This window comes from Eubalaena glacialis, chromosome 2 (genome assembly GCF_028564815.1).
Source record: "Eubalaena glacialis isolate mEubGla1 chromosome 2, mEubGla1.1.hap2.+ XY, whole genome shotgun sequence".
NCBI lineage: Eukaryota > Metazoa > Chordata > Mammalia > Artiodactyla > Balaenidae > Eubalaena > Eubalaena glacialis.
This window is the reverse complement of record NC_083717.1, coordinates 38,489,327-38,501,687: the sequence shown is the minus strand read 5'-3', so window position 1 is coordinate 38,501,687 and position 12,361 is coordinate 38,489,327. Positions and strand designations below refer to the sequence as shown.

Here is a 12,361-nt window from a genome sequence, read left to right as displayed (position 1 = left end):
AAGCTCATCCTTTCAGGAGCCCTAGGTCCACCTCTGTTCTCTGCAGCCCCATTTAGTTCTGCCCTGGGGTCCTGCATCTTCCATTGGCTGGAATCCAGTGGGGAGGTTTGATACTCAAAATCAAATATTAGACATTGCAAAGTCACTGATGTATATTTTTAATGTTTGTGTGGTTCTGCCAATGAAAGAAACAGATTTTAATAATCATCTGCTAATCTCCCAGCAGTTACTCTGATGAACACGTCAACTGAAACACGGAAGAGCTGTGTTTCATCCCTTTACTCGGCTTACTCGAGTCCTCAGATTTTCAGAGATGGATACAAACATTCTGGAAGGTCTGTGACATGAATGCATCCTCCCTCAGGGAAATCATGAGCATGAATAAACCTTATACTAACAAATCTTCTCTCCCGTTCCAGCTGTGGGGCTGGGGTGGGGGTGGGGAGCAACTGTGGGGCTCCTGAAATGCCCAGGGGGACGCCTCCTTTATTGCTTCTGCATCGGAACAGCTGATTTCTTTCTCTCTAGTGTGAATCTGGAGGCTTCCTTCCTGGGTTTGAGGAGGTCAGGGGATTTGGCTAAGGGTGGTGGCATCTCACTGTGAGCTTAGGCCCTTGCTAGTACCTCCTAACATTCATTCGCACAGGCTTCACAATTTCCCAAATACAGTATCATGCATTACATGTCATTTATCACCTGCTTTCATTCCTCCCAACAACCCCAGGAGATGGACATTACTGACGTTACTCAGGTGTCAGAGAAGGAAGTGGGTCACCTGCCCAGACTGGTTCTCACAGGGAGGTGATCTGGGAGAGAAAACGAGGAGGTATGAGGAGGGGATACACTAAAGAAAAGGAGAAAACAGAGATGCTGGAAGGAACTCCCAACTGGAAACTCTGGCTGCAAATTCTGGCTCAGTCACTCAATAGCTATGACCTTGGAAAACTTTTAAACTTCGCTGTGCCTCAGTCTCCTCAGCTGTAAAATGATGATCAGAATATGACATTGGGAATTCACTGGCAATCCAGTGGTTAAGACTTCGCCCTTCCACTGCAAGGGGCACGGGTTTGATCCCTGGTCAGGGAACTAAAACTCTGCATGCCATGCAGCGCAGCCGGGGGGAAGAATATGATATTTACCTGACACAAAGGTGACTGTACAGTATGGCTATCAATCATAGTGGGTCCATAAAAGTGAAAAACTGGAAATATCCCACAAGTCCAGCAATTTGTTTAAACAGGTAAGATAAATGCATACCATGGAATAATATCATTTGTTAGGAATGATAATGTGGATGTTTACAGACAGGGAAAGATACTTGTGACATATTACGGGGTAAAAGTGGTTGCCATTCAGTAGGAATAGTGTTACGTCATTTTTGTTAATTTTGTTAAAATAATATATTTACATGTGTAGTCATTCATTTAACAATATTCACTTTGCATAGTTTTATTACTATGTGCATTTTACATGTAGATATGTGGATATAAAATGTCCAAGGACACACACAAAAATATAATGTCGCTACTGGAGTTCTCTTTCAGTTTTGCTTAGCTGGTTATCAAATTCTCTCACAATGAACTTGTGTCATAAAGAAATAATAGAAGTGTAAAAGGTTTACAATGCAGGAACTGGAACCCTGGTGTCTGTCTGGATCCAGGGGGCATTTTGTTGGTGCCAAGTTCACCTGCAGGTTGCTTGAAGAATGAGGAACCCAAGCAAAGGACTAAGAGGTTTTGAGAGATTTAATTCAGGCTCTGGAAGAGTCAAAAGTCTCTTTCTCCCCCTCTGTTCTCCCCAGTGTGAACTTCTGTGTCTACTTCTCTCCACTGTGCAAACACAGCCAGGCGCCTGCTCCTACCGGCCCTCCAGGATTTTACGAGGCCCACTCTCTTCTGATTCCTATTTGTTCTTCAGGCAGGCTACACCTCCACTGATCAGGCCAGGCCTTGGTAACCACAGTCTTCACATTCCGGTCCTGTTCCTGAGACAGCACACTGGCCATCTTGGTCAGACGTAGGTATTCCCCAATCCCAGCCACCTGTGGGGACACAGGGTATCCTCTGAAGGAATGCTTCCTTCACAGCCAGATCATTGCATTTCGGGCACGGTGACTCACTCTAGTTTCAACCCAGAACATAAATCTCATTTCTGGGTTGTAAGGGCACCTCCCTGTCACTCCTTGATCTATAATAACAATGAATAAAAGCTACCATGTATTGGAGCTTATGTGCCAGACACTGAGCTAGGCATGTCTTAAGCCTTTTAAGCCTTGCAGAAACCCTGTGAGTCAAGTGTTTTCACCCCATTTCACAGATGAGAAAACTTATATTCAGAGAGGTCAACTGGCCCAGGGATATACAGCAAATAAGCCTGGGCGCTTAAACATAAGACACTGTCTCTGCAACCCACTGGTCTTCTTACCCCCATCTTATAAGGAAGGAAACTATAATCACCCAAGTTCATGAAGTTAGCAAGTGGGAGAGGCTAAAATCTGAAGAGCCCCCTGATATCCGGCCCCCTCCCTTACTTATTGCCTGACACACTCCCCACTCTCCCCTCCCCCGCCTTGTGCCCTGACACCAAAGTGTCCCCACTCCCCCACTGTACTCTCCACTGCAGCAAATACTTGTGGAGGTTCCAAGAACCTGCAAGAATGTGCTCTCTTGCCTTGGGGCCTTTGGACAGGCTGTGCCTTCCTATGCGTTTACCTGGCACAGGCGTACGCATCTAGATGTAACCTCCTCCAGGAGAAGCCATCCTTGACCACCCTAGTCCAAGCACCCTTTTTTTAGGTGCTTCCTTGGTTCATCCTTAACATGTAACATGTGGCATTGTGGTTGCCTGCCTTCTTGTTTCCTCCCCTGCCAGTCTGCAAAGCCTAAGTGAGGACCACGTGTGCCATTGGTTGTTAGGTGCTTAGCACCCAAGCATAGGAGCGGGCACAGAGTAGGTACTCGGTAAGCATTTGTTACGTGAATGCTGGACTATCAGAGCTGTTTTGATTTATTTGGAGGGTATAGCTTAGGTGCACTAAACAGGATCTAAGATGACAGAAATGTAGCTCCCTGTATACCCCATTAAGAGGGCAAAGTCGGGGGGATGCTCTGGGGTCATCCAGGGCTCAGTGCAGTGACATTAAAATCATGGTGTCCTCCTTGCTAAAGCAAGTACCAGGCTACTGTTTTCTCACTCCCAGTCAGAAACAAATCATGTTCTGAGTGACTGGAGTCATTGCTCACAACACCAGGAGCTGGTTTAGGGTGGGGTGAGGGTCAGTGGCCTTGGGGCTCCAGTCTGTAAAGGCCCAGGCCTGCGGGCTGGGGGGAGGGGTGAAGAGTGGCAGGTCCTGTCCCCGGGAGGCTGCAGTCACTGAGGGGGAGAGACAATGAGGCTCAGCATCTGCTCCTAGCTGGGAGAAGGGACCCTCCAGTGAAAAGCCAGGGAGAGCAGGGAAGTGTGGGAGGAATTGATGAGGAGAAGGGGTGGAGCCAAGGAGACGCAGCCGGGAGGAAGGAAGAGAAGGGGAAGGAAGAGAGGAGGGAGGGGAGAGGATCCAGGCTTTCCTTCCTCTCGATGACCTGGTCCTGAGCTGCAGTCTCCTCTGGCATTGTTTCCTGTGGAAACTCTCAGGGCCCATGAAGACTCACGTTTCTCCCCAGCCCCTGGCAGTAGCCCCAGTCTAAGTGCCGGGCATCCAGCAGGTGCTCAATACTTCCTTAGGCAAAAGAGAAATGTGGCCAACTTTGCTCTGGGAACTTTCCCCCCGTTTTCTCCCCACCTCTCTGGAGAAGCAGAAGGCAGAGCAGGTCTTGGGAACACGCCCAGGCGCCCCATGAATAACTGACCCTTCGGGGAGGCTCTACCGCGTCCTGTCCGAGGGCTCGGAGTGGAGAAGCGGCTGGAGGTTAGAGGCCGAGAGTCGGGTCGGAAGCCGGGGAAAGGCAAGGCTGTGCCAAGCCCCGAGGCCCTGCAGGAAGGCGCCAGGGGCTTGACCCCCGCGCTGCCAACGGCCACGCCTCAGCGCCCCCCAGCAGTGCGCCCGGGGGCGAAGGCCCGGGCCGTGGGATTGGCGAGCCCACGAGGGGCCGATCCCAGCGGCTCCTCGGAGCCCCTTCCCCACCCGGGCCCTGGCGCTCGCAGTCCGCACCGCTCCCTCGAGTCTGGACGTCCAGGGCTCTGCAAACAGCTGTTTAAAGGCTTCTTACAGTTTAGTGCTCCGCGGGGATGTTTGTTCCACGCCCATCTGCCTACTTTAAAAATACATAAGTGAAGAACACACCCAGCCTTCCACCTCTGCCTGGGGAGGGGCGGGCTCCGCGGCCCCCGCCCGCACTTCGGAAGGAACCCGCGTCCCCCCCAGCCCCACCGACTCTCCTCTCGGGAGGACGCCCCAAGCTTCCCACGGTGGGGGGTCCCCTGGCCCTCTTTGTACCGGGCAGGACCGGGCCCCCCATTTCCATGCGAGGTTCTGATGCTCCCCCTCTCTCCCGCTTCAGTTAATCTTTGTTCCCCTTTTCTGCTGAGGAGAAAAAAAGAGAGAGAAAGAAAAGGAGGAAAAAAGGCGTGACTTGATTTTCAAACGAAACTCCCACAGCAAACAAAACCCTTTTAGAGAAATAAGAAAGGAGGAAGAAGGAAGAAAAGAGGGAAGAAAAAAAGAGAGAGAAAACCCTTCAGGCTTTCAATTTGAGTGGGAGAGTTGAACCGAAAGAAAGAGAAAGAAAGGAAGAAAAATCCTCTCTGCGGTAGAAAGAGAAAAGAAAACTTGGGCTGACAAGAGGGGGCTGTTGGGGGGTGGAAGGAAGTGAGAAAACAAAAGAGAGATAAAAGGGCTGCTTTTCTGTCTCTCTTCCTCCGCGAGCTGGGTTAGGAGGAGCTGTTTTGCATCCCTTCACGTCAGCCCTGCCTCATTCCCTTCTTCCAGGGAGGGAGAGAGAGCGAGCGAGAGAGAGAGAGAGAGAGAGAGGAGAGGGAGAGAGAGGGGGAGAGAGAGAGGGGGGGGGAGAGAGAGAGAGAGAGAGAGAGAGAGAGAAAGAGAGGAGCCGGAGGGAGGGAGGCAGGAGCAGGCGGCGGGCGCGCGTGGAGGCGGGCGGCGGGCGCGCAGCAGCAGCCCGGGCGGTGGGCAGCCAGGAGCCCCCGGCCCCGGCCCGCCACGGGCCCCAGCGCAGGAGCCGCGCCCGGACCCAGGGTGAGTGTCCCGCGCGGCCCCAAGCCCCCGACCCCGCAACCCCGGGCGGCGCGCCGGCGGGGGCGCGGGGGGCACGGGGGTGGGTCACTGCGGCCGCGGCCGACCCGCCCCCCGCCTGTCCCCGGGGACGGCCGCGCGCAGGCCCGCGCTGCAAACATGTCGTCTTTTCCTTTCACTTCCACATTCCCTCATGCCGGAGAGCTGGAGGGAGACATGGAGAGCCGGGGAAAGAGGGAGAGATGGCGTCTGGCGGGGGGGGGGGGGCGGGGGTATGGAGGGGGAGGGGGAAGGGAAGGAGGGAGCGAGCGAGCGAAAGAGGGCGAGAGCGAGGAGAGCGCGCGAATGAGAGAGAGAGAAAGGGAGGGGAGAGAGAGAAGCAAAAATGAAAGGAAAGCGCGGCGGCGGCGGCGGCGGGGCGGGAGGCCCGGAGGCGGCGGCGGCGGCTCACGGGCCCGCACGTGGGTGTCCCGGCGCCCAGTACGCTCCCCCCGCCGCCCGCCCGGGACTCAAAGTTTCACCCCCTCGCCCCGCCGCCCTGCCCCGCCGCAGCCCACAAACTTTATTCTCCCGGCGGGTGGGGTTGCTGCGCGTCCCCGCCGTCCGGGGTGGGGGAGGGCTGGGCGCGCCGCCGGGGTGTCGCGGGCGCCCCCGGGGCAGCAGGCCGCCGCACGCCCCGCTACCCGGGGCGGGGACCTGTTGAAGGCGCTCGCCGGCCGGCTGGGTCTCCACGGCCTGTCCTTAGCCTCCTCAGTCTCAGTTCCCCTTCCTTGTCGCCCACTCTCTCCGTCTCCTCGCGGTCATTTTCCTAATTGGACAGAGCTGTGGGGTGTGATCGCCGGCGTCAGATTAGTGGCCCCGAGGCTGCCAGGTGGGCGCGGGGACTCGGGGACCAACGGGACAGCCCCCGCCAGCGTGCAGAGCCCACAGATCCGGCCCTCGTGCCACCGCCCCCCTAACCGCGGACTTGCTAACTAGTGCGTATCGGTTTTTTTTCCAACTTGCCTTTTAAGATGACTTTTATGGTGGCTGCAACTGCTTCCCTCCAGTCTGAGCAGTAGTTTGGGAAGATTTAAGAGGCCAGGGAGGTGCTTGCGTGGGTTTTCGCTAACCCGAAACGATCATTAATGTATCTCTAAGCTCTGCGATGGTTCGGGCAAGGCGTAGCCGCAGCCCGGTGCGTCTTCACAGGGTCACTACGAGGTGCTGGTCCTTCCCGGTCTGAGCGGTCCAATGAGGGACTGTCCTCGTGGCCCACCCTAGAGCAGCGGGCCGAGCGCCCTAACTGCTAAGGGCACCCAGAGCGCCTTTATTTCTGTGCAAAATGGAAACTCCCAGCCGGTGTAGACCTGGAGGGGACATAACCAGTTCCGGTGGGCGCCTGGGAAACTCACAAGATTCCCCCATAGGTGTGCGGAGAGGGACTTTGAACTTTGGGGGTCACCCAGCCAACTTTGAAGCTGCTCTTTCAGTCCTGCCTTTGTACACGTGTAAGTAAAAACAGTCAAAGTTCATTTCTGCCAAGTAGAGGGCCTGGAGCCTGCATCCCTGTTTTGCCCTCACCAGGGGCTTTCAAAGGACCCGCCGGGCCAGGTGGGGGAGGGGAAGTAAACCACCCCTAATTGTCTTTAGACTTTAGAAAATGCATTCTTAGTGTTTGTGATCAAAGCCATGGGCCTGTCTGGTTTTGATTTTTGAGACTTAGTATGGCTGTCCCTTTCTCGTTTGTTTTAAAGCGAATGTTATTTTCTAGAGCTCTCATGGTGGTTTTGTCAGCTGGCCCTCGAACCTCGCGTCGCTCGGTGCCAGGCACCTGCCAGTCTGGGAACAGGACCTCTAACTGGTCACCTGTAGTTCTAGCCGCACTAGTGCTCCAGTAACCTGCAGGACCCGGCTTTCTTGCATGAGGGCAGTGGGGGTAGGGCTGCCTTCTTTAGGGTAGGGGGAGTTGGCCATTTGGGTCACATTTTTCTTTCCTCCAGGCTCACCTGGTTGCCTGTATGCCCATGGAGGCAGATGCAGTGAGTTGCAGTGGGAGCAGAGGTTCACTCTTCTCCTCAGAGCGGATTCCCGGGTGAGTCCTTGTCCTGTGGTGTGTGGCCAGCGGGCCATTTGTTCTGCACTTGGGTCACTTCCATTCCAACCAGGCATTTTCTACCAGGGAGACTTATTTTAGGCTCCCTGTCTAGAGACAAGGAGATGGACAAGGTCTGGAATGGTTTTTTTGAGTTGGAGGAAGGGAGACTAATGGGCCCACCGGAGATTTTGCATGCCTTCTATTTTAGGTTTGCCTTGTGGCCCAGGGATATTTCTATCAGAGTTGTGCTTGGAAAGCTCAAGTTTGACGTTAGAAGGGAGTAAATAAGTAAAGGAGTAGTCGGGTGCATCTCAGGGAGTAAATAAGTAAAGGAGTAGTTGGGTGCATCTCAGGATGCTGTCCACAGGCTCGTCATCGGGCTTGCTCACCCCCCGGATCTGAGGGCAGGGGCTCATTTTGTTGAATTAAGGAATCTGTGAATCTGCTGTGTCTCATGTTAATGGTGGTTGATCCCAGCCCTTAGACTGCAAAACTGGAAGAGGACCTTAGAGGTTGTCTGAAGAAAGTGAGGCATGAGAAAAGCTCAATGCCTGAAATCACGCAGTAAGTGACAGAGCCAGCACTCAAACATGGGCTTTCAGAGTCCATTTCCAGTGCTGTTAACACAAGGCTGCTGCCTGTATTCCTGCTGGGGAACCCGAATCAGGCTTCATCCGAAGAATGTGGCTGTGAGAACATGAAAACATGGGCTTATCCTACCCTCATGAGATAAGTAAATGAAGGACCTTATTTTCTAGTTGTGTTACACGTACTGTTCTGGAGGATTTGACGGCTGGTGTGACTACTTGGGGAAACCGGGTGTTTCTGGCTGTTACAATGCATACTTCTTCAACGTCTACCAGTTAGCGGGACAGCAGTTTAGTCATCGGGATGTGCCCAAGTCACACTGAGCATTTTTTTATCTGGAATGTTTTCTTCATGCTTTGTACTTGTGTGTGATTTATTTAGGCTTGGTCAGGGAAAAGAATGGGGACGTAAGGAAGGGCCAGAGACCTGAACTGATCTCTATTCGTGGGTTAGATCTCTTACTACTTTCAGTTCATGAGGATAGAGGTCTTTCTTTGTTCATTGCTAAGCCCTTGTGCCTAGAACAGGGCCTGTCACATAGTGGGCCCTCGATAAATACTTGTTGAATAAGGGTGCTGGACATTAGGAAAAAGATTTCCCTCCCAGAAGGGACCCACAAATGACACACAGAGGCAGAGACAGGGAGGTGATTGATGGGAACTGCAGAGTTTTGCAGTGAGTCATTGCTTAGAACAAGCTCCAGACAGGTAAGGCAGGAGGGGCTGGGAAGAGTAAATTTTGAATGAGGTGGAGCCACTGGGTGGAGACTTGCGGGAAACAATAGAGAGATCTTGAATTGGACCAGATATGGGGAGGATAATAATAATCGTAGATCTTGGGCCAGGCTTGTGTAAGTGATTTATGTGTATCATCTCCCTTAGTCCTCACAGGTGCTAGTTGCTGCATTGTTATTCCCATTTGGCAGATTGGGAAACTGGAGCACAGAGAGATTAGTTACATACAAGGGCACGGAACTGGTGGTGTCTGAACCCAGGCGGACTGACTTGGCCACCCTAGAATGATGATGAGTGCAGATATCTCTCCCCACTCCAAGGAGCTTGGCATTCAGAGCTTTGGGGTTGCTAGAAAGGATGGCAGCAGAAAAATTGGGAAAGAAATTGTTGGTCTGCAACAGAATGAGGCTGGTCAGGGAGCAGGCCCTCACAGTGTCTGAGGACTGTAGGGGAATATTTACTGGGGACCTAATTATTCCCCAGGCAGGGTGGCTAGTACCAGATTGGGACTGTTTTGCACTTGATAAAGATTTTTTTTTTTAATTTATCCCACTATTCAAATTTATTTTTATTCACCACATATATTTATTCAATACATCTTTGATAAAGATTTAGGAGACTTCTTTTTTTTTTAAAGGTTGCTTTTCAAGTTACATTTTAGTCGGCATGTATTTGAAACTGGTGGAAATTTTAAAGCCAGAAGTGTCACCCTTGGCCATGAGGCCTCTAGAAGGTGTTTCCCACCAGTGCAAGCCTTCCCTTCCTCCTCCAAGGATGCTGGTCCAGGCTGCTCCAGCCCACAACAGCTGCCCTTTTATCGACAGTCTGCTGGTCTGGTCCTTGTGGAGCTTGCAGTCTCCCTGGGAGACAGACATTAAACTAATAATTAAACAAATACTCTTCAATTACAGTTGTTATAAATGCTTCAAAGGAAAAAGTACAGAGACCATGGAAGCTGATAATCAGGGAGGACGGGGGAAGGGAGGCTTTCCTGAAGAAAGGGCATTTAAACAGCCACGCAAAGGGTGGGTGAAGAGGCTTTAACCAGGTGGGGTAGTCCATTAGCCTTGATGTAAACTCTTGCTACTCTGTATGTGGTCCATGCACCAGCGGCATCAGCATCACCTGAGAGCTTGTTAGAAATGCAGGATCTCGGGCCTACCCCAGACCTGCTGAATCTGCATCTTAACAAGATTCCCGTGCATGGTAAAGTCTAAGAAATACTGATGGAATCAAAGTACCGAACTGGGAGGTTCACAGCTTTGCTGGGAATGAGTTGGGTGACTCAGGCAAGTCACCCAACTTGGAATGACTTGGAGGAGTGATAACGAGGGAATTAGATCATCCCACAAGTTCCTTCTGGCTTCTCAGATCTTTGGCTTTTGCTGGTGTGTGCTGTCTCCAAGCTTACTGAGGGAAAGGACCTGGGCTTACACAGCATCCACCTCTACGGTGCCTTTGCTGGGGGCCAGCACATGCTACTAGTCCATGCTCTGGTCTGACTGCAGTAAGCACTAAAGAGGGGCCAGACCATCCTTTGGGGAAAGATGAGAATAATTCGCAGACAGCATGTGGAGCTTTGTGGCGCACAGAGAGATTGTCTTAAGGTGACCCAGAGATGAGTTGACCTGAAGCGAGAGAAAGATTGGCAAGGGTCAAAGGGGCTTTGAGGAAGAAAGGTGTAACATTTCTGCCAAAAGTGGAGCCTAAACTGAGGGCAGGAGGAACCTGCTTAACAGTTCCATGCATGTGAACATAATACTTCAGGAATTGCCGTGGTATTCTGCCCCTGAGATCCTCATATCACTTTAGAGAGAACCAGAGCACTGGAACCAGGACTTCTTGACCCTTGCAGCTGTGGATGGGCTTCAGCTACACCTGCAACTGTGCAGAGGGTTACATGTGTGTGCACTTTTCTAGGGAGAGGACCTGTAGCTTTCACCAGCCTCAAAGGGGTCTGCGGCCTCCCAGAACTAGGGACAAAGGGCTTTCTTGACTAATCTCTCCCAGCTCTTTTATTATGCAGTGCTTACTATGTGCCAGGCACTATTCTAAGCACTTTCCGTATATTAGCTCATTTAGGTTGAATACTTTTCCGGAGTTCACACACCTAGTAAGTTTGAGAACCAGGATTGGCACCCAGGCAGTCAGGCCCCAGAGTCCCTGCTAGCAAAGCCTACCTTAGTAACAGGGCAGGTGGGGCTAAGGGAGAGCTCTTTTTGGTAGAACAAAAATTGAGATTATAGGGGCCCCCACTTTACAAGTAAGCATCTCCCAATAGTTCGTGTGTAAAACTGAAAGGATTTTCCCAAGGAAATGTGTTACAAATAGCACAGGGTTGCCATGCTAGCCCGTGGGAGCCTGTGTTACTATTGGGCCCAACTCATGATTGTTTGCAAAAAAAAAAAAAAAATTTAGAAAACAAGACTGCTGCAGTACTGCAAGGTAAATTAAGAATTCTAGAATCGGATAGAAGGTGCTTGAACACAGTCAAATAAGGGGGGGTGAGGTGGTCGCAGGAAATTGGGGTAGATTCTGAAAGGGGGGGATTAAAGGATGTTAGAGGCCAAAGCAGGGCCAAATGTATGTCGAATCAGCAGCTTCAAAAGGTAAAATAACTGACTTTTATTACCTACTGATTAGTGTGTGTAGCTCACAGACCTGACCCTTCCGCCACCCCTAGTGCCTTACCCCAAGTACAGAGGCCTTTTGTTTTCTCTCTTACTCATTTCTGTGCCATTTGAATATATACCAGTATGTATTATCTTTATAATCTATATATTTGTAAATGGAGTAAAGGGACTATTAAAAGTGGGTTGATCTCTAGAGGGGTTTTGGTTCTGTCTTCTACAACCATGATCAGAAAGGAGTTTCTGATATTAAATACATATGCTCTATCATGTGTATATTTTGGGAGTACCGAGAGAACTGTTGGAAATGTGAGGATTTTCAGTGCAGCTGGAAGTTGAGAATAAGGGATCACATTGTGGCCCAACTGTCTTCCCTTTCTTCCTTCCCTGCCCCCCAGGGTATAATAAACAGGGAATCAAAATCAGGTAAGAATGATCACTACAGAAAGCAGGATTGTCCACCCTGCAGATTTACATGGGAGACTAGAACTTCTGTGATGACTCTTGGTTATGTGTGGTTTGTCTTCTGGATCGGAAGGTTGTCCTGCATGGTTTTGGTAAAAAAAAATTGTACAAACTTTAATGGTTGCTTTATGCGCCACGTCAGAATGTCCTCACAAGGACCACACCTGAGCGGGCCTCTCAGTAAGCATTAGGGACCCTTTGGAGGCTGGCCGTGCTGGTTGGTTAACCCCACCCTGTGATGTCCAATCCTGGGGTCCCTAGGCCCACAGTCTCAACCTCCCATCCATTTGCTAGCCACAGGACCACTGTGGACTTGCCATTACCTGGAAGCAGGTCACCTCTGAAATTCTGAATTCTTCCAAGCCCCCCACTGCGCATCCCTACTTGAAGCAACCCCGCCCACCCCTGCCCCAAGCTGGAATACCTCTGCCTGCTCACCTGGGCCTCATGCCCACCATCAACCCTCATTCCCATGTCCTGCCCAGGCTGCCTCCCTACGACTGAGCACTGGACATCCTCCTGTGCCCCAGTTCCCCGCTACAGCTACCGACACACCTGTCTCCCTCTCCTTTGGCCCTGCCTCTCCCCTGCCCCCCTTCCATTTCACTTCTCTTCACCCTAGTACTTCACAAAGAAGAGGCCACACTTTCCATCCCTACTTCCTCTCTCCCCCTCTCCT

At 51.6% G+C, this 12,361-nt stretch overlaps 1 protein-coding gene and 1 long non-coding RNA gene across 3 annotated transcripts in view; one reads left to right on the top strand and one right to left on the bottom strand.

Moving 5' to 3' along the window:
• Nucleotides 1-3,444: 3,444 nt before the first annotated feature.
• On the bottom strand, nt 3,445-6,117 carry LOC133084005 (uncharacterized). The gene is made up of 3 exons (XR_009699351.1): nt 5,885-6,117; nt 4,370-4,519; nt 3,445-4,253 (listed from the first exon to the last, which is right to left on the bottom strand). It is a non-coding gene; the product is annotated as an uncharacterized LOC133084005 (long non-coding RNA).
• Nucleotides 5,097-12,361, top strand: part of ZNF710 (zinc finger protein 710) — a 65,843-nt gene continuing 58,578 nt past the window's right edge. Inside the window, exon 1 of one of the 2 annotated variants that reach the window (XM_061179943.1) lies at nt 5,097-5,191. The gene's annotated coding sequence lies outside the window, so the exon portion shown is untranslated. Of the gene's footprint in view, nt 5,192-7,232; nt 7,263-12,361 lie in introns of those variants that run through there. The other variant, XM_061179944.1, reaches the window with a different exon arrangement.